This window comes from Hyla sarda, chromosome 6, assembly GCF_029499605.1.
Source record: "Hyla sarda isolate aHylSar1 chromosome 6, aHylSar1.hap1, whole genome shotgun sequence".
In the NCBI taxonomy this organism is placed as follows: Eukaryota; Metazoa; Chordata; class Amphibia; order Anura; family Hylidae; genus Hyla; species Hyla sarda.
In genome coordinates this window covers 53,746,366-53,772,421 of record NC_079194.1, presented here as the reverse complement: position 1 = coordinate 53,772,421, position 26,056 = coordinate 53,746,366, and the positions used below count along the sequence as shown (strand labels likewise).

The following is a 26,056-nucleotide window of genomic DNA, read 5'->3' as shown; positions in this document are numbered from 1 at the left end:
TGCAGAGTGTCTATATAGAACGGTGCAGAGACTCTCTTCCCTCTAAGATTTAAAAATGACTTCTATTAAAAAATCTTAATCCTTTCACTATTCATCAGCTGCAATATGCTCCACAGGAAGTTCTTTTTTTTTTTTTTCATCTTTTTTGTCTGACCACAGTGCTCTCTGCTGACACTTCTGTCCATGTCAGGAACTGTCCAGAGCAGGATAGGTTTGCTATGGGGATTTGCTTCTACTCTGGACAGTTCCTAAAATGGACAGAGGTGTCAGCAGAGAACACTTTTGTCAGGAAGAAAATAAATTAAAAAACAAAAGAACATCCTCTGGAGCAAACAGCAGCTGATAAGTACTGGAAGGATTAATATTTTTAAATAGAAGTGATTTACAAATCTGTTTAACTTTCTGGCACCAGTTGATTTAAAAAAAAAAATTCCACTGGAGTACCCCTTTAAAGGGATTATCTAGGAAAAAACTTTTTTTTTTTTACATATATATCAACTGGCTCCAGAAAGTTAAACAGATTTCAGTACTTATGAGCTGCTGAAGTTGAGTTGTTCTTTTCTGTCTAAGTGCTCTCTGGTGACACCTGTCTCGGGAACTGTCCAGAGTAGAAACAAATCCCCATAGCAAATCTCTTCTACTCTGTGCAGTTCCCGAGACAAACAGAGATGTTAGCAGAGAGCCCTGTTGCCAGACAGAAAAGAACAACTCAACTTCTGCAGCTGATATTTATTGGAAGGATTACGATTTCTTAATAGAAGTAATTTACAAATCAGCTTAACTTTCTGGAGCCAGTTGATATAAAAAAAAAAAAAAAAAGTTTTTCCCCGGATAACCCCTTTACCTACCGTCCTTCTGATGAACTGAGCAATAGCGCTCCCTTTAGCAGAGCACAATGAGAATGTAAACCTAGCCTTTGCTGGAAGCTACAAACACCAGTCAGCAATAGACTTCTTTCCTTACATAAAGCTTCTTGTCTTTAGAGTGTACAGTGCTGGAGCACATATGTGGGGGGCGAGCACATGGGTAAGTCCAGCTGTGACTACTAACAGAACAGGGGGCTAGGGGGTCCTGCTCTGGCTATTGTGTGAGGGTGAGTTCTGCTGTGACTATTAGGAAAGAACTGGGCTGAAGGCTAACATAAAGAGGCTTCCTGGGCTAATATGGTAGATTCATTCATTCATTGTGTAGTGTTGGCACTGCTTTGCTGAACAGCTGATTAGTAGAGGCACCTACTGTTGGCCCCCCACCAATCGATGGTCTAACCTGTACGTCCTGAGCCCGCTTCCGGTGTTAAAAACGGCGTCACGCCGTGACCCCGCATCACACCGGGTCGGTCCTGGCTGCTAATCATAGCCGGGACCCTGGGCTAACAGCGTGCGGCACCGATCGTTGTGCTGTGCGCGGTTAACCCTTCAGACGCGGCGATCAAAGTTGACCGCCGCGTCTGAAAACGAAAGTGAACGCTTCCCGGCAGCTCAGTCGGGCTGATCGGGACATCGCGATAAAATCGTGATGTTCCGATCAGCTGGGACGCAGGCAGAGGTCACCTTACCTGTGTCCGCGGCGTTCGATCGGGGTTTGATTGCTCCAAGCCTGAACTACAGGCTTGAGCAATTGAGCCCCTATCTCACTGATCCGTGCAGAGCTATGGCTCTGCACGGATCAACATAGGAGATCAGTGTGTGCAGTGTTACAGCTCCCTATGGGATAATAATGATCAGTATAAGATATCAGTGTGTGCAGTGTTATAGGTCCCTATGGGAGCTATAACACTGCAAAAAAAAAGTGGAAAAAAAAAGTTAACAAAGGTCATTTAACCCCTTCCCTAATAAAAGTTCAAATCACCCCCCTTTTCCCATAAAAAAAACTGTGTAAATAAAAATAAACATATGTGGTATCGCCGCGTGCGTAAATGTCCGAACTATAAAATTATATAATTAATTAAACCGCACGGTCAATGGCGTAAGTCCAAAATAATGTATTTTTGGTCGCTTTTTATATCATGAAGAAATAAATAAAAAGCGATCAAAAAGTCCGATCAATACAAAAAAACATCAGATCACAGCGCAAAAAATGAGCCCTCATACCGCCCCATACACAGAAAAATAAAAAAGTTATAGGGGTCAGAAGATGACAATTTTAAACGTATAAATTTCCGTGCATGTGATTTTTTCCAGTATGACAAAATCAAACCGATATAAGTAGGGGATCATTTTAATCGAATGGACCTACAGAATAATGATAAGGTGTCATTTTTACTGAAAAATGTACTGCATAGAAACGGAGGCCCCCAAAAGTTACAAAATGGCATTTTTTCTTCAATTTTGTCGCACAATGATTTTTTTTTCCGTTTCGATGTAGATTTTTGGGTAATATGACTGTCACTGCAAAGTAGAATTGGTGGCGCAAAAAATAAGCCATCATATGGATTTTTAGGTGCAAAATTGAAAGGGTTATGATTTTTAAAAGGTGAGGAGGAAAAAATGAAAGTGCAAAAACCGAAAACCCCTCAGTCCTTAAGGGGTTAAATTTAAACTAAAGGACTGAACACAGCTTCAGCCAAAAGTGTAAAAAAAAAACCTAAGATATATATATGTAATGGAGGCTGTGGAGTCCGATCTCACTGAACATCCAGGTAGCTCCCCTGTGCCCGGGACCGGCCGGTACCGCCCTCGGCCAAAAGTCCAATCAACAAAAGAAGAAGGTCCAGCACGTTAGGAAGAGGATAAAATAAGCTTTCCTTTATTCACAAATCTTGACACGTTTCACATACAGAAAAGGGTCTGACGCGTTTCACCTACGTTGAGGCTTAATCGTAGACTAGCAAACATATAACAAACAGTGCTAAAATACTATATAAAAGTGTCACATTACCTCTTACATCATTAAAACCAAACGGACTTGTGGAAGACCCGGTATGGATGAAAATAACCTTTTAATTTGCTTGTCGCCCATTCAGACTTGTCCAAATGGGTGAATTGCGTTTTTTTTTACTTTTTTTGCGTTTTCTACAAAGACGGGTTTAAGTTATTGCATATACGAACTGTGTAATATAATATCAATATTCAATTATAATATTCTGAAAAACCTCCATTATTAACATGTTCAACCATTACTATTATTTATTGTTTATACGCACCATACAATATTTATTAATTTATCCCAAGTGCTAATTCTACATGTTATTATAATTTTCTCTATTTATTATGCCCTATTAATTTGCATATGGAAACTAGGAGTCAGATGTTACACAGTTCGTATTACATACAAAAAAAAAAAAATATATATATATATATATATATAGGGAGAGAGAGGGAGAGAGAGGGAGAGAGAGGGAGAGAGAGAGGAGAGAGAGAGAGAGAGCTGAGCAGGTCACATGGTTTGGGTAGCAGTGCATATAGATGAGGGAGTTGTGTGTGGCCACAGCCAATCAGGGACAATCACACGTTGCACACCGCTCTCTGAGCTGAGGAGAAAAGACTGTAAGGTGTATATGCTCAGCAAGGATTACATGGAGACATGGAAAATGGAAATTATTATGAGAGAAAACATCTAAGAATCTGTCACCTTAGTTCTGTTGCAGTATTTCCTTCTAAATTGACATTGCATGATATAGATAGCTTTTGCATTACCAGTGGAATGTAGACAACTCAAAACATATTGGGGGAGATTTATCAAAACCCGTCCAGAGGAAAAGTTGCTGAGTTTCCCATAGCAACCAATCAGATTGCTTCTTTCATTTTTCCCAGGCCTTTTCAGAAATGAAAGAAGCGATCTGATTGGTTGCTATGGGCAACCCAACCAACTTTTCCTCTGGACAGGTTTCGATAAATCTCCCTTGTTGTTTTTATCACTTGATTATAGAAAATATGGAAACATTATATATAGTAGTAAAATAAATATTGGATTCCAGTGTACAAGTATTACATAAGAGCGTACTGGCAAGCAGAGTCCTGATTGTGTCCTAATATATTACCATAAGTGCTAAACAGGTCATACAGGTTCTTCTGCCAATGTAGAATACAGATCCGTGTTGTTGTATAATGGCAGAATCTTAATCAGCTCGGACATACAAGCGCCAGCATAGGAAGAGGGGCTTCCGAATTACATGTTTAGGAGCTAAAATACTACCTTGAAATTACGTTCAGATCTTCAAATCTTCAACGTAAAGTAGTACTTCACCATATTACCCTCCATTGTTTATGAAATAGGGGGGCAAAGCAAACCCCATGAGGCAGTTACTCATTTTATGGGTTAAAGAAATCCTTCCTGTCTCCAAATATTTAAAATAAATCTCTGAATTCATTATTTTAAGCAATGGAAGGGTCCGTTCAGACAGGCAGACTCCTACAGATAACAGCACCAATCTAGTAGATCGGTGATCGTTTGATGAGCCTTTGGCATGGCTCAGCGATTATGCAGCGTTTCACATAGGTCATTGTCAGCCACAGGTCCTGATTACTCTGGGAGCAGTCTAGCTGACTGTGTTTTTTGTTTAGAACCGTGATCAGCTGACGAATATACAGTGGTCCCTCAACATACGATGGTAAACCGTTCCCAATGGACCATCGCTTGTTGAAACCATCGTATGTTGAGGGATCCGTGCAATGTAAAGTATAGGACAGTAGTCTACAACCTGCGGACCTCCAGATGTTGCAAAACTACAACACCCAGCATGCCCGGACAGCCAACGGCTGTCCGGGCATGCTGGAAGTTGTAGTTTCGCAACATCTGGAAGTCCACAGGTTGAAGACCACTGGTATACTCACCTGTCCCCGCCGCTCCGGACCGTCACTGCTCGTCACCGCTGCCCTGGATGTCACCTTCCATCGCTGTCGCCGCGTCCCTGGGGTGTCCCCGACGCTCCGGCAAGGTCTCTGCTTCCCCGACATCCTCGCTCTCCGTCGCCGCCATCACGTCGCTACGCACGCCGCTCCTATTGGATGACGGGACGGTGTGCACAGCGACGTGATGACGGCGATGGAGAGCGCCGACGATGTAGGAGATCCCAAAGAGGACGCGCCGGAGCCCCGAGGACAGGTAAGTGATCATCAGCGGACCACACGGGGCACCGTAAACGGCTATCCGGTGGCAGCTGAAGCAGTCTGCGCTGATAGCCATTTAAGCGATGGCCCCGACATACAAAAGCATCGTATGTTGATGCTGCCTCTGAGAGGCCATCGTATGTTGAAATGATCGTATGTCGGGGCCATCGTAGGTCGGGGGGGGTCACTGTATAACTCCTTCATCGACTGATCACTGAGTCTTTTGCACAGGGCAGTATTCGGCTTGTTTAATCAATAATCACCTGGTGTAAAAGGAGCTTAAAACTGATATTATGTAATACTAAAGAGATAGCCAAAAAAAATGTTTTGATTGTCAGGTCTGGGTGCTATAACCCCCATCATTAGATCATTGCTCAGCCAAACGCTTCTCGTTGCAGAAGACATTGCAAGTCTATGAAGACTGTCTCCTGCAGTGAGACAGAGATTGCAGAGAGTCAGGGAGTGAAGGGCTTAGCTGAACACTATTCCTATCTGTGTCCAGCGATCGGTGGGGGTCTGAACACCCAAACTTGACCAAAAGGTCAAAATCTTTTTAGAGTGACAGTGCCTATTTAATGAATCAACCATCACAACATTCCAGTAAGCAGTTAGGGCCCATTTACACTAATGGTTTTCCGCTCTGGCGTTCTTCTTGGAAAATACGATGCAGCAGCCTCCCATTGTTCTCAATAGGATTCTGCTGCACCATTCACACTAAGGAATTACTTTGAGAATAGAATTAACATGTTTATTCCTTCTGCAGAATCCACCCTGAAATGCACTGCCGTCTATTGAAACGGCGCATTACTGAGCGGTCCCAGCGCCGGCTTGTTTTTCTGGCACCCACTGTTATCTCTGCCTAGATTGGAGATTCTGTGGTGTGAATGAGCCCTTACAAAAAGGGAAACCTCTTTTATTCTGATCACAAATCCTATTTCTTTCTTGTCCCCCCCCCCCCCCCCCAACATGATATGATCAACATGATATGGGTTGTCATGGCAGCTCCAGGCCTAGTGACAAAGATGGCTGTAATTACAAATTGCATGTTCAAGTCCCCTGTGGGACTGGAAGTGTATAACGCCTTTTTCGCCTTTTTTTTTTTTTTTTTTTTTTTATATATATATATTTAAAACGCAGAATTTTTTAATTTCTCCGCCATCCCATTTGTAAACAAATCTAATCATAACTGTTATTGTCTAGCATGGAAATATCCACACTAATAAAATATATGGTATCAAAAGAATACCTAAAATAGTACAGCGGTCCCTCAACATACGATGGTAATCCGTTCCAATGGACCATTGTTTGTTGAAACCATCGCATGTTGAGAGATCCGTGCAATGTAAAGTATAGGACAGTGGTCTACAACCTGCGCACCTCCAGATGTTGCAAAACTACAACACCCAGCATGCCCGGACAGCCAACGGCTGTCCGGGCATGCTGGGAGTTGTAGTTTTGCAACATTTGGAGGTCCACAGGTTGAAGACCACTGGTATAGGAGGTTATACTCACCTGTCCCCGCCGCTCCGGACCGTCACTGCTCGTCAACGCTGCCCTGGATGTCGCCTTCCATCGCTGTCGCCGCGTCCCTGGGGTGTCCCCGACGCTCCGGCAAGGTCTCTGATTCCCCGGTATCCTCGCTCTCCGTCGCCGCCATTACGTCGCTACGCACGCCGCTCCTATTGGATGACGGGACGGTGTGCGCAGCGACGTGATGATGACGATGGAGAGCGCCGACGATGGGTGTTGTAGTTTTGCAACATCTGGAGGTCCGCAGTTTGAAGACCACTGGTATAGGAAGTTGTACTCACGTGTCCTCGCCGCTCCGGACCGTCACCTATCGTGACCGCTGCCCGGGATGTCGCCTTCCATCGCTGTCGCCGCGTCCCCGACGCTCCGACAAGGCCTCTGCTTCCCCGGTATCCTCGCTCTCTGTTGCCGCCATCACGTCGCTACGCACGCCGTTCCTATTGGATGACGGGACGACGTGCACAGCAACGTCAGGACGTCGATAGAGAGCGCCGACAATGCAGGGGATCCCGAAGAGGACGCGCCGGAGCCCCGAGGACAGGTAAGTGATCGTCAGCGGACCACATGGGGCACCGTAAACGGCTATCCGGTGGCAGCTGAAGCAGTCTGCGCTGCCGGATAGCCGTTTATGCGATGGCCCCGACATACAAAAGCATCGTATGTTGATGCTGCCTTCGACATGCGATGGCCTCTGAGAGACCATCGTATGGGGAAATGATCGTATGTCGGGTCATCGTAGGTCGGGGGGTCACTGTATTACTACAAACTCTACTTCACCCGGCAAGCCCTCCTATGACTCTGTAGGTGGAACAAAATAAAAAATGGCGAGGAAAAGAAAAATGAAAAGGCCATAGACAAAAATGCGACAGAAAGGGGTTAAATTTCATTTTCCAGTTTCATTACCTTTGTACTGTTTACTTTGTACTATCCTCTTCTGTGTCAATAAACCTACAAGGCTTAGTATCATCTATAAGTAGAGAAATTGTACTCTACTAAAAGTATAATGATGAGCGGCAGCGGCCATATTTGAATTTGCAATATTTCTCGAATATATGGATGAATATTCGTCCTATGTTCCTGAAATTGGCATATTCGCTATGTTCGTTCTCTTTTTATTCTTTTATTTTTTCATGCAAAAATTCATAACGAAATTTGCATACTGCGCACGTGCAATTATATCTTCCACCTAAAAGAAGGGAGGGATCAGTGTCCAGTCTGGAAGTGCCTATATTTGCATAAATATTCGCTTAAATTAGCATAAAAAACGTCATTACGAATATATATCACTATATTCTAAATATTCGCGAAATCGTGAAGTGTCAATATTCACGGTAAAAATTCGCATTTCGAATATTCGCGCTCAACACTGCTAAGGTATAGGGGGTGCAGAGATAGCAGTCGCACCAGGGCCCTGGTGCCTAAGGGGCCCCAAAGCACATCTGCCCCATAAGAGACCAGTATTATAATTGGCACGTGGGGCCCTGATGCAGATTTTGCATCGGGGCCCAAAAGCTACAAGTTAAAGGGGTACTCCGGTGGAAAACTTTTTTTTTTTTTTTTTATCAACTGGTGCCAGAAAGTTATACCGATTTGTAAATTACTTCTATTAAAAAAATCTTAATCCTTCCAGTACTTATTAGCTACTGAATACTACAGAGGAAATTCTTTTCTTTTTGGAACACAGAACTGTCTGCTGACATCACGAGCACAGTGCTCTCTGCTGACATCTCTGTCCATTTTAAGAACTGTCCAGAGTAGGAGAAAATCCCCATAGAAAACATATGCTGCTCTGGACAGTTCCCTAAAATGGACAGAGATGTCAGCAGAGAGCACTGTGCTCGTGAGGTCAGCAGAGAGCTCTGTGTTTCAAAAAGAAAAGAATTTCCTCTGTAGTATTCAGCAGCTAATAAGTACTGGAAGGATTAAGATTTTTTAATAGAAGTAATTTACAAATCTGTTTAACTTTCTGGCACTAGTTGATTTAAAAAAAACAAGTTTTCCGGAGTACCCCTTTAAGCCCCTGGGCTTGACCTTTAGTCCACGGCAATCACCAGCAGAACAAGCCTGCACTAGGACCGCTAGACTGCTTGCCGTCTCCATAGACAGCAATGCAATTCTGATGGGATTTCCCCTGCAGATTGACCCAAAACACAGAATAGAGTATAGTGCAGTAGCCACCAAACTGTGGCCCTCTAGCTGTTGCAAAACTACAACTCCCAGCATGCCCGGACAGCCGTGCTGGTGGACCGGTTCTAAGAGGCTACTTGTGTTCACCAGAGCCCGCCGCAAAGCGGGATGGTCTTGCTGCGGCAGTAGCAACCAGGTCGTATCCACTAGCAACGGCTCAACCTTGCTGACTGCTGAGAAGGCGTGGGACAGAAGGACTAGGCAGAGGCAAGGTCAGACGTAGCAGAAGGTCGGGGCAGGCGGCAAGGTTCGTAGTCAAGGTGGATAGCAGGAGTTCAGGTAACACAGGCTTGGACAACACTAAACGCTTTCACTGGCACAAGGCAACAAGATCCGGCGAGGAAGTGCAGGGGCAGTGAGCAGATATAGCCAGGGAGCAGGTGGAAGCCAATTAAGCTAATTGGGCCAGGCACCAATCATTGGTGCACTGGCCTTTTAAGTCTCAGAGAGCTGGCGCGCGCGCGCCCTAGAGAGCGGAGCCGCGCGCGCCAGCACATGACAGCAGGGGACCGGGACGGGTAAGTGACTTGGGATGCGATTCGCGAGCGGGCGCGTCCCGCTGTGCGAATCGCATCCCCGACGGCCATGTCAGTGCAGCGCTCCCGGTCAGCGGGACTGACCGGGGCGCTGCAGGGAGAGAGACGCCGTGAGCGCTCCGGGGAGGAGCAGGGACCCGGAGCGCTCAGCGTAACAGTACCCCCCCCTTAGGTCTCCCCCTTTTTTTGTCCGACAACTGCTTTACCTGGGACGAGGACACCGGGAGTGAATGAAGGGTTTCCTCAAAGGCAGGCAGTACAGCAGGAGTGGGAATGGGGAGGGAGGGCAGAGGGTGAAGCTTGGCACGGGGCAGTGTGTCACCAGGACGGGGGCCATGAGGAGGCACTGAGGCTTGCCTGACGGGACTGGGAGGGGGGGAGAGGCATCTCTTGTGGCAAGCAGAGTCCCAGTTCTTGATCTCCCCAGTGGTCCAGTCAAGGGTGGGAGAATGAAGCTGGAGCCATGGCAGACCGAGGAGGACCTCAGAGGTGCAGTTGGGGAGGACGAAAAATTCAATCCTTTCGTGGTGGGGGGCCAATGCACATTAAGAGGGGTTTTGTGCGGTAACGCACGGTGCAATCCAATCTAACTCCGTTGACCGCGGAAATGTAGAGCGGCTTGACGAGACGGGTCACCGGGATGCACAATTTATTCACCAAAGAATCCAAAATGAAATTCCCAGAGGCACCAGAGTCCAAGCAGGCCACGGCTGAGAGGGAGGAGTTGGCTGAAGGAGAAATCCGCACGGGCACCGTGAGACGTGGAGAAGCAGACTTTGAACCAAGAGACGCCACACCCACGTGAGCTGGGTGCGTGCGTGCGTTTCCCAGACGTGGAGGACGAATAGGGCAATCCACCAAGAAATGCTCGGTACTGGCACAGTACAGACAAAGATTCTCTTCCCTACGGCGATTCCTCTCTTCCTGGGTCAGGCGAGACTGATCCACTTGCATGGCCTCCTCGGCGGGAGGCCCAGGCGTAGATTGCAAAGGATACTGTGGGAGAAGTGCCCAGAGATCTAAGTCTTTTTCCTGGCGGAGCTCCTGATGTCTCTCAGAAAAACGCATGTCAATGCGTGTGGCCAAATGGATAAGTTCTTGCAGGTTGGCAGGAATCTCTCGTGCGGCCAGCACATCCTTGATGCTACTGGATAGGCCTTTTTTAAAGGTCGCGCAGAGAGCCTCGTTATTCCATGATAATTCGGAAGCAAGAGTACGAAATTGGACGGCGTACTCGCCCACTGAAGAATTACCCTGGGCCAGGTTCAGCAGGGCAGTCTCGGCAGAAGAAGCTCGGGCTGGTTCCTCGAAGACACTACGGACTTCAGCGAAGAAGGACTGGACTGTGGCAGGATCATTGCGGTCCCAGAGCGGTGTGGCCTAAGACAAGGCCTTTCCTGAAAGAAGGCTTACTACGAACGCCACCTTAGACCGTTCTGTAGGAAACAAGTCCCACAACATCTCCATATGCAGGGAACATTGAGACAAAAATCCACGGCAGAGCCTAGAGTCCCCATCAAATTTGTCCGGCAGGGACAAGCGGAGGCTAGGAGCGGCCACTCGCTGCGGAGGAGGTGCAGGAGCTGGCGGAGGAGATGGTTGCTGCTGTAGCAGAGGCAGAAGTTGCTGTAACATGGCGGTCAACTGCGACAGCTGCTGTCCTTGTTGGGCAATCTGCTGCGATTGCTGAGCGACCAGCGTGGGAAGGTCAGCGAGACTTGGCAGCGGCACCTCAGCGGGATCCATGGCCGGATCTACTGTCACGATTCGGCTTACAGGTTGTGGATCCACTGTGTCAGCGAGGGATTGGCGTGGACCGTGCTGGTGGACCGGTTCTAAGAGGCTACTGGTGTTCACCAGAGCCCGCCGCAAAGCGGGATGGTCTTGCTGCGGCAGTAGCAACCAGGTCGTATCCACTAGCAACGGCTCAACCTCGCTGACTGCTGAGAAGGCGTGGGACAGACGGACTAGGCAGAGGCAAGGTCAGACGTAGCAGAAGGTCGGGGCAGGCGACAAGGTTCGTAGTCAAGATGGATAGCAGGAGTTCAGGTAACACAGGCTTTGGACAACACTAAACGCTTTCACTGGCACAAGGCAACAAGATCCGGCAAGGGAGTGCAGGGGCAGTGAGCAGATATAGCCAGGGAGCAGGTGGAAGCCAATTAAGCTAATTGGGCCAGGCACCAATCATTGGTGCACTGGCCTTTTAAGTCTCAGAGAGCTGGCGCGCGCGCGCCCTAGAGAGCGGAGCCGCGCGCGCCAGCACATGACAGCAGGGGACCGGGACGGGTAAGTGACTTGGGATGCGATTCGCGAGCGGGCGCGTCCCGCTGTGCGAATCGCATCCCCGACGGCCATGTCAGTGCAGCGCTCCCGGTCAGCGGGACTGACCGGGGCGCTGCAGGGAGAGACACGCCGTGAGCGCTCCGGGGAGGAGCAGGGACCCTGAGCGCTCGGCGTAACAAATACTGAATTTCAACCTGCCCATGTATTTGTTCCCATGAGACACATAAGATGCCATCCAAATAACTCATGAGAACACATGCATGCTCAACCAAGTCAAGTGTGCATATATATGCGTGTGTCAGGAGGATAAGCCTTTAGCCAAACATTTATTTGGCCAACCACTATTTGAGGTTCATGGCCACCTTAAAGTGTACCTGTTGTTTTCAAAAACTTTTTATATAATGTAGACAATATCATTACTTGTAATATACATTGGTTAAAAAAATGTTATATTTGTGGGTGAAGAAATGCTGCCCCTGCAGCATTTCCAAATACAGAAAGTGAGGGCAGGACAAACAGGGCTCTGTGGAGGCTCCTGGCTTGTAAATCATTCTGCTGTGTGAGCTGGGAGCATGTCAGTAATGTTAACCCTATAGTTCGTGACGCCAGGCTGAGGGCTGGTATGCTGAGGTAATGCTCCGGCCTATCGCCGCTCTTCCCAGTAACGATAGGTGCATGAAATGACTGAAGGTCCACAAGGAGATTGAACTTGAACAACTTTACGTAAGTGCTTGCGATACATCCAAGGCACAGTAACAGTCTCATGCAAACAGTCTTTATATTGCTCAGTGACTGACAGTTGTTGCGGACCTTGAGCTATTTTGAAAGTCTCTGAATATAGGGTAGATATTTGAAGATCCGTCCGGATTTAGGGGTTATATTAGGTCCGGTGATGCTGCAGAGTGTCTGGGGATTGATACACTCTCTATTCTGAATGACTCAGCCGTTGCCGCAAGGCTCGGGCCTAACTCACTGCGATAGTTGCTGCGCAGATCCTTCCCGTTTGACAGCCCAGGAACAAGAGAGGGATCCTTACTGTTTGGCTGCACAGGAACAAGAGAGAGAAAACATGGCCGCCGCTCCCTTATATGGGCAGGGGGCGGGGTGAATCCTATTGGTCCGAACATCTGTCATTCACCATTACACAGGGTAATGGGATTGCATACGTCACTGGGCCTCCAAAGGTCCTTAAGCAGAATACCATAGAGTTTACCTAGTCAATGCTATGGAACAGGTAATTAACTATTTATTTACATATATATTACTATATTTACATCAACCTTACATAAATTACTGGACTATTATTTGGAATAGAGGCGACAAGGGGTAGACTACATAACAGGGATCCCTACATCCTAGGGACTCTGGCTATGGGGACCCACACATACATAGGTACCGTATAAGATGCGGTACCGGGACACCACACCTGCTTGTCCTCAGTGCACAGAGTCCTGCTTGTCCTCAGTGTACAGAGTCCTGCTTGTCCTCAGTGTACAGAGCCCTTCTTGCCCTCACTGTACGAGAGCCCTGCTTGTCCTCACTGTACGAGAGCCCTGCTTGTCCTCACTGCACAGAGCCCTGCTTGTCCTCACTGCACAGAGCCCTGCTTGTCCTCACTGCACAGAGCCCTGCTTGTCCTCACTGCACAGAGCCCTGCTTGTCCTCACTGCACAGAGCCCTGCTTGTCCTCACTGCACAGAGCCCTGCTTGTCCTCACTGCACAGAGCCCTGCTTGTCCTCACTGCACAGAGCCCTGCTTGTCCTCACTGCACAGAGCCCTGCTTGTCCTCACTGCACAGAGCCCTGCTTGTCCTCACTGCACAGAGCCCTGCTTGTCCTCACTGCACAGAGCCCTGCTTGTCCTCACTGCACAGAGCCCTGCTTGTCCTCACTGCACAGAGCCCTGCTTGTCCTCAGTGTACAAAGCCATGCTTGTCCTCAGTGTATAGAACCCTGCTTGTCCTCAGTGTACAGAGCCCTACTTGTCCTCAGTGCACAGAGCCATGCTTGTCCTCACTGCACAGAGCCCTGCTTGTCCTCAGTGTACAAAGCCATGCTTGTCCTCAGTGTATAGAACCCTGCTTGTCCTCAGTGTACAGAGCCCTACTTGTCCTCAGTGCACAGAGCCATGCTTGTCCTCAGTGCACAGAGCCCTGATTGCCCTCAGAGGTGTACAGAGCCCTACTTGTCCTCACTGTACAGAGCCCTGCTTGTCCTCAGTGTACAAAGCCATGCTTGTCCTCAGTGTATAGAACCCTGCTTGTCCTCAGTGTACAGAGCCCTACTTGTCCTCAGTGCACAGAGCCATGCTTGTCCTCAGTGTACAGAGCCCTGATTGCCCTCAGAGGTGTACAGAGCCCTGCTTGTCCTCACTGTACAGAGCCCTGTTTGTCCTCAGTGCACAGAGCCCTGCTTGTCCTCAGTGCACAGAGCCCTGCTTGTCCTCAGTGCACAGAGCCATGCTTGTCCTCAGTGTATAGAACCCTGCTTGTCCTCAGTGTACAGAGCCCTACTTGTCCTCAGTGCACAGAGCCATGCTTGTCCTCAGTGTACAGAGCCCTGATTGCCCTCAGAGGTGTACAGAGCCCTGCTTGTCCTCACTGTACAGAGCCCTGCTTGTCCTCAGTGCACAGAGCCCTGCTTGTCCTCAGTGTACAAAGCCATGCTTGTCCTCAGTGTACAAAGCCATGCTTGTCCTCAGTGTACAGAGCCCTACTTTTCCTCAGTGCACAGAGCCATGCTTGTCCTCAGTGTACAGAGCCATGCTTGTCCTCAGTGTACAGAGCCCTGATTGCCCTCAGAGGTGTACAGAGCCCTGCTTGTCCTCACTGTACAGAGCCCTGCTTGCCCTCAGTGCACAGAGCACTGATTGCCTTCAGTGCACAGAGCCCTGATTGCCTTCAGTGCACAGAGCCCTGATTGCCCTCAGTGCACAGAGCCCTGATTGCCCTCAGTGCACAGAGCCCTGATTGCCCTCAGTGCACAGAGCCCTGATTGCCCTCAGTGCACAGAGCCCTGATTGCCCTCAGTGCACAGAGCCCTGATTGCCCTCAGTGCACAGAGCCCTGCTTGCCCTCAGTGCACAGAGCCCTGCTTGCCCTCAGTGTACAGAGCCCTGCTTGTCCTCAGTGTACAGAGCCCTGCTTGTCCTCAGTGGCCAGAGCCCTGCTTGTCCTCAGTGGCCAGAGCCCTGCTTTTCCTCAGTGGCCAGAGCCCTGCTTGTCCTCAGTGGCCAGAGCCCTGCTTGTCCTCAGTGGCCAGAGCCCTGCTTGTCCTCAGTGTACAGAGCCCTGCTTGTCCTCAGTGTACAGAGCCCTGCTTGTCCTCAGTGTACAGAGCCCTGCTTGTCCTCAGTGTACAGAGCCCTGCTTGTCCTCAGTGTACAGAGCCCTGCTTGTCCTCAGTGGCCAGAGCCCTGCTTGTCCTCAGTGGCCAGAGCCCTGCTTGTCCTCAGTGTACAGAGCCCTGCTTGTCCTCAGTGTACAGAGCCCTGCTTGTCCTTAGTATACAGAGCCCTGCATGTCTTGCCTGACAAGACAGGATTTTTTCACCCCAAAATATACAAATTTTTTTGGTGCAGGGTCTCTCTCCTGAGGCCTGTTGCAATCACTAGTTATAAGTTGGGCAAAGTGCTCGGCAATGTGCTCCACTCCCCAGCCAGCAGCCAGGTCAGAACTTTTTTGCTGCATAGACTTATATAGCAAAAAGGTTGGATTAGATTGACAGTTTGGGACAGAGCAGTGCTCTTATAACTTGCGATCGCAGGGGATCTCAGGAGTGAGACCCGGTGCAATCATAACTTTTGACATTGTGAATTTGGGTAGAAAAACAGACATGGTGCACATCTACAATCTTGTATAATGATCTGATTGCTTCTCAGCATAATATCAAAAACTAACAGGTTGTTAGTATACATTTTTGATCAAAAAGTACAAGCCCACTCGCCACGTCAAGGCCACCTATTTAAAGTGGGTCCCTAACGTCCCTAGCATAAAATGGCACAGCACCGGGCGGCGACCACCACTGCCGCGACACCAATGCCCACAGGGGGGAACGACCCACCAGCGGAGCAGCCCCAATGCCACTCAAACCAGTCTATGGGCCGCACCTCCCTGCAGACATGGCGCCACGGCAGCAACGGACACCGCACAGCACCACACCAGTGTGAACAAGGTCCAATAGCTCACTTACCATGCTCTCCCAGTCAGACTGGGAGGCTGCTAGGAAAGAAATGACCCATGTGTAGCTAAGTACTACTTATATAGGGTTGGGCTGAGGGGGTGGGGAAGAGTGCAGCACATGTGAAAACAAAAAAAAAGGAGGGGATAGAAATCACAGTGTGAATTTGGGTAGAAAAACAGACATGGTGCACATCTACAATCTTGTATAATGATCTGACTGCTTCTCAGCATAATATCAAAAACTAACAGGTTGTTAGTATACATTTTTGATCAAAAAGTACAAGCCCACTCGCCACGTCAAGGCCACCTATTTAGAGTGGGTCCCTAACGTCCCTAGCATAAAATGGCGCAGCACCGGGCGGCGACCACCACCGCCGCGACACCAATGCCCACAGGGGGGGGGAACGACCCACCGGCGGAGCAGCCCCAATGCCACTCAAACCAGTCTATGGGCCGCACCTCCCCGCAGACATGGCGCCACGGCAGCAACGGACACCGCACAGCACCACACCAGTGTGAACAGGGATGTAATAGCTCACTTACCATACTCTCCCAGTCAGACTGGGAGGCTGCTAGGAAAGAAATGACCCATGTGTAGCTAACTACTACTTATATAGGGTTGGGCTGAGGGGGTGGGGAAGAGTGCAGCACATGTTAAAACAAAAAAAAGGAGGGGATAGAAATCACAGTGTGAATTTGGGTAGGCAACATGTCAAAAGATTTTTTTAATCATAGTAAGATCTTTAACAGACGAACAATTGCTATAACTAATTCTTGTTTATAATGTCACCTGCATCCTCAATGTCACCTGTCACTTACTGGCACCAAATGTGAACAGTAAATATGATTAGGAAAACATGTCTTCTTCCTGCCAACGGACAATGAGCTGCAGTTTTGCAGTATTACATCCGCTTTGCCTCACCTTCTTCTTCATAACATCAGGGAAGTTAAGCAATAGGTGTGGAGAAGAAGAGGCTTAGGCCATGTTCACACATGGAATTTCCGAGCAGAATCGAACAGAAAAATTCAGCTCGGAAATTTTGTTGCAGCAGAATCCCATTGCTTTCAATGGGATTCTGCTGCACAATGCACACAGTGGAAATTCTTCAATGCAAACATCTAGCTCCGAAATCCTGATTCCGGCTACTGTCAAGACGTCAATTTTTTTGGCAATTCTGTCTGGGGAATGTCCACCCGGAACTATGTGGGGAGGACATTCTGCCGTATGAACATACCCTTAGGCTATGTTTACACGTCGGAATGTCCGCACGGAGAATCTCTGTGTGGACATTCCAGACATTGCCGGCGCTAGGACCGCAGAGGAATGGGCCGTCTCATAGACTGCTATGCATTCCGTGTGGACTCGTTACAAAGAATGAATGTGTTCATTCTTTGTGCGGACACGGAAAATGGAATTTCCAAGCCGGAAATATGAGGCACGAAAATTCTGCCGTGTGCACAGTGCTGCAGAATCCTGTTGAATTCCAATGCGTAATCCAGCACTGAAACTCTGCAGTGTGAACAGTGCCTTAGGCTGCTAAATCCCTGGCAAAGAGACGTCCTGAAAAAGAAACCTGCAATGTAGACCAAGCGAAACTGAAACACATCCCTTATGGCTTAGCCCCTCCACCCCTCCGACCTTCCTTCTGCCTAGTGTGATATGGACATTCTCTATTAATAAGGCCACAGAGAATTCATTAAGGGAACAGTAAATACAGAGAACTCAGGATAAAACCTAATGATTCCAGCAATTCCTCTCTTAGGGACCTATTACAAAGCTTGACTATTGTGCCAGGAGGGCTTCGCGAAAAATAGTTGGATTATTCATGCGGCCCTTTGCTGCCATCATTTGTCAGCCACACATCCCCTTTTACATGGGAAGATGTGCAGCAGAGGAGCAATGGTTTTTTGACTGGTTAAACCAAGTGATCACTATCCCTATTACACAGGGTGATATGAGCCTGTCCAGCATACAATGGGGCCCTTAATCAGCTCTTTTCCCTTAGGGCAGGGTCTTGCCTTAGGGCAAGCGCCTGGCTGCGGCCAGGTATTTTTGTGTGTCTGGTCGTAGCAGTGGAATTCTACAGCGGGAAATTTGACACTACAAGCGCACACACAGAGCTACCCGCCATACCCGGGAGCTCGCTCCGCAGTCCCTCTGTGACTGCCACCGGCACACCTGCAGTGTCAAATATGCTGCGGATGTGCCCCACATAACCCTGCCCTTAAACCTTTATTGTCTTATGTATAATGTAAAATTAGGTAGAGAAATCTTCTCTACGTGTTTATCTAGCCTTTATTCTTCTTCTTGTCACCGGACAACCACTTAAACTGTTGGAGTTGTATTTTTTTTAAGGTTGTTCTGTAGATGTAGATGGTTTCATGAGTACAAAGCAGGGTGCTGAATGGTTAGCGGAGCAGTGGTTCTTGTCAATGATATGTGTAAATGTACTCCGGGATATGAAAACTTATCCCCTATACTAAGGATAGGGGATAAGTTTCAGACTGCGGAGGGTCTGACCGCTGGGACCCCCTGTGATCTCCTGTACAGGGCCCCGATTCTCTGGCCATATAGCACGTGTCCACCACCGCACGAAGGGGTGGCCGACATGCCTCCTCAGTGCAGTGCTATGGGAGAGACAGAGATTGCCGAATGCAGCGCTCCGGCTCTACCATAGAGCTGTATTGAGGGGGTATGTCACCGCTTCGTGCGGTGGTCGAACACGCCCCCTACCTGTGGACTGCCGGTGCCCTGTAGGGGAGATCAAGGGGGTCCCAGCAGTCAGACCCCCGCAATCGGAAACTTATCTCCTTTCCTAGGATAGGGGATAAGTTTTCATATCCCGGAGAACTCCTTTAAATGGGCACCATCACATGGAAAAACTTTTGACAGGTCCAAGAGACATGTCAAAATTTATGATAAGTAGAGGTCTGATCAATGTTCAGATGTCCACCAATCAGGAGAACGAGTCAGAGAAATCCTTGCTAAGCACGTTCTCTCTCAACTCTGCGTCACATGATCGAGACACACTCTCAATGTCTATGGAGCATGTGACACAGAGCAGGGAAAGGAGAGCGCAGGCGCGTGGTCTTATCCCGAGGTCTGAACACTTGGACTCCTACCAGTCAGAACTTTTGACATGTCTCTAGGACTGTGTTTTCCAACATGGTCACTTTTATACCACCATAGTCTGGATGCACAATAACCAAACTGCCAGGAATTAGTTCAGTAAAACCACTGAGGATCCAGGTATTATGCCATATTATGGCCACTAAAAGAAGTCTTATTGCACTGTGCATTATTATACATTCCTCAGGAAAATGTGAGAAATTAAAGGGGTACTCCACCCCTAGACATCTTATCCCCTATCCAAACGATAGAGGATAAGACGCTGATCGCAAGGGTCCTGCCGCTGAGACCCCTGCTATCTCCATGCAGCATTCTTAAAGTTATTTTCAGAACCCTGGGTTTGGGTGGCCGTGGTTGTTATGTCCCGCCACACCCCCTTGTACCATCATGAAACGCCCCCTCTATTCATATCAACGGGTGGCATGTCACAAGGGGGCGTGGCGTGACATCACAACCACGGCTGCCCAAACTCAGTGTTCTGAAAATAACTTTCAGAATGCCGTGTGCTGCACAGAGATTGTGGGGGGAAGGGGGGGGAATGTTCCTAGCAGTAGGACCTCCGTGATCAGCGTCTTATACCCTTTTCTATGGATAGAGGATAAGATGTCTAGGGGCGATGTACCCCTTTAAAATGCTATGTATGTTAGAAAGATGCAGAACTTGTTATTTCACAATGATTAAATGGGTACAGGCAAATTTAAAAAATGCTTAATGTTGTACATCTTGGCAAAACATTAGCCTTTCTAATATACTTCACAAGAAAATTTTATTTGCTTTTTATGGAAATCATGGCTACACCACTAGGAGTCCCCATATCATCCAGAACATAATCCTGTCCATCTGCAGCATCATCTTTGTCCAAGCTGAAGCACAGGCAGGGACAAAGTCCAGGAAGTTAGGGCGGGACTAGCACTCCTCTGTGCTCACTCCTGTCCTATCAGAATCCTGTCTGAAAACAGAAAGGAGGGGGTTACAGAGCAGCCTGCAGTGACTGGATGAAGAGATCCAGCACTCAGGGAATAAGCTGTGTCATACAGAGTGAGGATACTCCCCCTCTAAAGCACAAAATGACAAAGCAAGTGAGCAACAGATAGACAGCATTTGTGAGAGAAATATAGGTGCTAGACACATAAAAATTATAGGCATATGATCAGGATTAGGTACTGAGTAAAATGTAACTTTGTGTTTTGTGTAATATGACGGGTACTCTTTAACTTTTATTTATGTTATTAACCACATTACATAAAAAGGAAGTAACATAAATGTATTTTATTTTACAGAAAGAAGTTGGGGCATCTTTAAATGTCATCCTACTGTGCTCTGGAAGATGGATCTAAGTGTCCTTCTTTGCTATGATCAGGAAGACTCCATTTGCCATCGAGTTTATATTGTAACAAATATTTTGTATTAGCCCATTGCTTTTCATCTCTGATGCGTTATATCATAAATACAAACAATGGATTAAATGTATCCAGAAGAATTTTATTTACACACCATTGCCAGTCAGTCTTGTTGAACACTTGAGCCTAAAAACCTGGCACAGAACTATGGCATTTAATGTTAAATAATGACAAAAACTTTTCAAGACTCAGTGCATTTCTGTTCATTTCATTTGGATTTTCTGTTGGATAAAGTGACTGAAGATTGCCAAATTTTTCTAATTGTATTTTTTTTCTAAATTCATTGGGAGAAATATATTTAAAAAAAATTGTTTTTGTTTTTGTAAACGGAGTCTAATTTGTTTAAAAAGTGGCTCAGCACACATTTTTTAAATAATTTTGCCTATTTGGGCAGTTTTTACTTGACTGGTTTCTTAGCAAACTTGAGGAAGGTAATATAGTCTGCCTTATACAGAAGCAGCCACTGCCTTAATGTCTGTAACTTTAAAGGGGCTATCCAGCTTGTAACAACATATCCCCTATCCACAGGATAAGGGATAAGTGATGATCACAGGGGTCTGACCACTGGGGCCCCCCGAGCTGTCTCCAGAGTGGGGTCTATCTTTCCCCCCCCCCCAGCTCCCACCTTCTGAGACGAACAGGTTTTGGCAGTGACAGGCCACTCGGTCAGTCACCGACCACAGTGGTATCCTTCCGTAGCCAGAGATTGGCTGAGTGGGCCATTACTGCCGGAACCATTTTGTCTCGAAAGTTGGGACCCGGAGCGCTGAGCGGTAGAGAGTTTACTCCTATTGTGGCATCTAAAACAGGAAAATTGTACAGATGTAGGTATTAAAAAGTACGGAGCACTCACCCAAATTTCTCTTGTATCAAATGTGGTTTATGTGTCACATCACTTGCGGCAGCAGAGAGGCAGGGAAGGAGGACAGCGTGGGGGAGAGAGAGAGAGACAGGTGACGGTCCGTTATCGTGCTACCAGCACTTCGTCAAGTAACTCTGCCGGTAGCTCAGTGGAGCTGATCAGGAACACCGCAACAAAATCAAGGGGTCCCAATCAGCTGAGAGGACAGCAGGTCCCTACCTGCCACCAGCTCGACTGATTGGTTTTCCAATCCTGCAGAAAGCCACAGCAGTCTGAAGTAATGGAGCGCCAATAAGACTAAACAATCATAAGATTGCATGATATAGTCCCCTATGGGAACTAAAAAAAAATTGTGAATAAAATGTACACAAAATGTTAGTAAATGTGAATAATTTGAATCATAAAAATTTGAATCAACCCCCCCGCCTTTACCCATAATGTAAACAAAAATAAACATATGTGGTGTTACCACGTGCGTTAATGCCTGAACGATTAAAATATAATGTTAATTAAACTGCTCGGTCAATGGTGTAAATGTAAAAGAAAATGCCAAAGTTTACAATTGCTGATATTTGGCCACTTCAAATACCAGATAAAAAAATATTAAAAACACAAAATCTATATAAATTGGATATCCTTTTATTCGCATAAACCTACAAAATAAAGATAATGGGGGAGATTTATCAAAACTTTCCAGAGGAAAGGTTGGCCAGTTGCCCATAGCAACCAATCAGATCACTTCCTTCATTTTTAACAAGGCCTCTGCAAAATGAAAGAAGGGATCTGATTGGTTGCTATGGACAACTGGGCAACTTTTCCTCTGGGCAGGTTTGATAAATCTCCCCCAATGTGTTATAATTACAGAAAAGTGCACTACGTAGAAACGGACGGCCCCAAAAGTTGCAAAAAGTTGAACTTTTTTCAATTTTGCTCCACAAATTATTTTGGGAGGGTTTTACAGTAGAATTTGTGGTACAATGATTGATGTCATTACAAAGTACAATTGGTGGCACAAAAAACTAGTCCTCATATGGGTCTGTAGGTGGAAAATTGAAAGCGTTATGGCTATTAAAAATTTGATGTCCTTAAAGGGTTAAACATCTACCAATTAGATTTTTTCTTCCTTTAGTTTGGTGAATTTTTTTTTATTGTATTTCTACAAATGATGATCTGCCACATAACATAATTGTGCACTGTCTTATGTATTCCCATCAACAATGCATAAGAGTACATTCACATTTAGAGGTAAAATAAATTACTCCGAATTTAATAAAGTGTTTACTCAAAAACGTCTTCTTACTACAGATTTGGAGGATAGGTTAGGGATGGGATGGGCCAGGGAAAAAGTCTTGTACAGTGATCCCTCAACTTACAATGGCCTCAACATACAATAGTTTCAGCATACAATGGTCTTTTCTGGACCATTGTGACATAAACCAGACTCAACATACAATGTACAGACAGTCCAGATCTGTGAAATGTGTCAATGGCCGGAAGAACCGACCAATCAGAATGGGCATTAATTGGTAAAACCCCTGTATTACTGAACTGTATGCACTGAATTCCTGTCTGGTAGCGCCCCCTACAGTACAGGGAGGTATTACATGTTCTGTACTCTTACCTGTGCCATGGTTAGCTGCTCCTTTGGACACCAGGTGGGGGTGGCTCCATGTTACTTTTTTAGGACACTGTGTACTGTACAGGACCCTGAAGAAGCTCCTGTCCTCTACATAGACAGTGATTACAGCTCCCAGCAGATCTTTCTTACTCTTATATGTAAGAACATAGTCCATATACAATATACATCATGTAAAGAATATAGAATGGCAATAGTAGTTACATGCCCATATTAGAGGCTATATATATTGGGATATACCAACAGGATCCAACTTCCAGTCACGGTCACGTATATCAAGACCCCAAGCTCTGGAATACAGTACATGGATCCTCACTACAAATGCCATCAGTGCGCGCCCCTGCAGTGGCAGAAAGGCCAGGTAGTACTGCCAGACCAGCGCGTCTGCCACTGCAAGGGAGCACGCTGACGGCATTCGTAGTGAGGATCCAAGTTATATATTGGGGTAAGAGTAATATTTAACCGGTTGCCATCTAAGGACAAGACGGCTCGTCCTGAGACGGCAACCGTTGTATGGCGCGGGCTCCGGACTCCGGCCGTCCCCCAGCTGATTCTGGTAGCTTTAATAACCGACATGCGGCGCTTGCCACGACCGGCTATTAAAGGGGTATTCCAGGAATTGTTTTTATTTGACTATGCTTCAGGGTCTGTAAAGTTAGTGTAGTTCATCATATAGGGTCTGTACCTGTGTGTGACGGTTTTCTCACAATTCTTATGTGATTTTCACCCCAATATGTATTTTTACCAGCATACAAAATGACTGTTGTCTCAGATTTTTCCCAAGTTGCAATGCGGCCGAGACCTGACCTCACTAGTCAGCTGATGACAAGGAGCCTTTCTGCTTCAATAGGTGGAGGGATCGTTTGGTGGGAGAAAGATCAATCTGCAACTAATGCAACAGCTGTAGGCACCCTGATTGAAAACCACAGGTCTTTTGAATGGATGCAGCTCATTTATGTTTCAATTGGTGGGGTGGCTGATGTTTGGGAGGAAGGAAAATGGAATTATGGGATTTGTAGTAAAAAAAAAAAGAAAACTGAAACAGAAAATACCAGTTCACAAAAAGCTAGCCACAGTGTTATGGTAATCTCACAACATAGCCATTTAGCCCCAAGACAAGTGCAGATCCTTCCTAAGCATGTACTGTCTGCCAGGTACGTACTAAAATCACCTTATGGTGGATAACCCCTTTAACCCTTTAGATCGCCGCTCTCAAAGTTGACAGCGGCATCTAAAGGGACATTTAAACATCCCTGGTGGTCAAGTGGAGTGGATCGCCCCCCCCACCCCCAGCCCGATCGTGGGGGCGCCATCCACTGCTGAGGTAGCCAGAGGGCTTACCTCACGTCCTGTGCTGGCTGCTGCACTCAGAATGATAAAGCCTGGCAGGACCAGGATTTATCAATCGGGCACAGAGCACACAGATCAATGTGGTTCTATGGAACACCCATTAACCCCTTCCTTATTAAAAGTTTAAGTCACCCCCTTTTCCCAAATTCCATATAAAAAATATATAACCATAATAAAAATAAACATATGTTGTATTGCTGCTTTCGCTTATGTCCGAACTATAAAAATATATTGTTAATTAAACCACATGATCAATGGTGTACGCGCAAAAAAATTCCAAAGTCCAAAATTGCATATTTTTTTTATACCATGAAAAAATGAATAAAAAGCGATCAAAAAGTCTGATCAATACAAAAATGGTACCACTACAAAACTTCAGATCACGGTGCAAAAAATGAGCCCTCATACCGCCCCGTACATGTAAAAATAAAAAAGGTATAGGGGTCAGAAGATGATAATTTTAAACGTATTAATTTTTGTACATGTAGTTATGATTTTTTCCAGTAGTACGACAAAATCAAACCTATATAAGTAGGGTATCAATTTAATTGTATGGACCTACAGAATAAAGAGAAGGTGACATTTTTACTGAAAAATGTACTACGTAGAAACGGAAGCCCCCAAAATTTACAAAATTGTGTTTTTTCTTCAATTTTGTCGCACAATGATATTTTTTTTGTTTCGCCGTAGATTTTTGGGTAAAATGACTGACGTCATTACAAAGTAGGATTGGTGGCGCAAAAAATAAGCCATCATATGGATTTTTAGGTGCAAAATTAAAAGAGTTATGATTTTTAAAATGCAAGGAGAAAAAAATGAAAGTGCAAAAATTTTAAAACGCTCGGTCCTAAAGGGGTTAAATACAATTTTCTGACACCAGAATACCCCATTAATAATGTTTTAGATGAGACAAAAGTGGAGGGAAGTAAGTGCACAAATGTATCATTATGAATTTAGATGGCATAATTATAGAATGAGTAATATCTCTGTCTGCATGAGAAAAATAAGCCACGCCCCTCATCTCATCCAGCTGAGTACACAGCTCCTCCCCTCCCCTCCCCCCTGCTCTGTATTCTAAGGACACAGGTCTGCACAGGAGAAGGACCTCACAGAGAAGAGAAGTGTTATCTGAAGGGGAGGATGACAAGGTGCACGGGCTGGGGATGTATGGACTGCAGGGGAATAAATCTCATACTGGGGATAATCTCTATATGTGAAGGGGGAGGGGGGACTCCTGAATGACACATGCTGGGAGTTGTAGTCCCTGTTGTATGTGTATGCTAGTGTTTACAAACCAGTGTGCCTCCAGCTGTTGCAAAACTTCAACTCCCAGCATGCCCTGACAGACTTTGGGCATACTGGGAGTTGTAGATTTGCAACAGCTGGAGGCACACTGGTTGGGAAACACTGTTCTAGCCTATTCAGCATACACATCATGTTACACCAGTGTTTCCCAACCAGGGTGCCTTCAGGTGTTGCAAAACTACAACTCCCAGCATGCCCTGACAGCCTTTGGGCATGCTAGGAGTTGTAGTTTTGCAACAGCTGGAGGCACACTGTGCTGTGTATAAGGGGGCTGACCCAGGAAAATAGTAGGACGGGTAAAGGGCGGAACAAACAAACAAAAAAAAAAAAGGAGCCGACCCAAACCAGCAAGGCATGTGGCATGCTGGTATTTGTAGTTTTCAGCAGAGCAAGAAACAGGAAATAGAAGCAAAGTGGGGGATAAAAAGACAACAAAGAACGGAAATAGAGTAGGCTAAAAAACAAGAATAGAAATGAAACAGAACAAATAGGGTAAGTCAAAAATGGAAAAACACGTTGACCACCGGAGTACCCCTTTAACCCCTTAAGGACTGAGCCCTTTTTCATCCTAAGGACTCGGCCATTTTTTGCAATTCTGACCACTG

At 46.5% G+C, this 26,056-nt stretch overlaps 1 long non-coding RNA gene across 1 annotated transcript in view; it reads left to right on the top strand.

The window, feature by feature from the left end:
• LOC130277403 (uncharacterized) overlaps positions 1–21,513 on the top strand; it is a 48,177-nt gene extending 26,664 nt beyond the window's left edge. Inside the window, exon 2 of the long non-coding RNA XR_008845458.1 lies at positions 20,179–21,513. This is a non-coding gene — a long non-coding RNA (uncharacterized LOC130277403). The remainder of the gene's footprint in view (positions 1–20,178) is intronic.
• Positions 21,514–26,056: the final 4,543 nt, after the last annotated feature.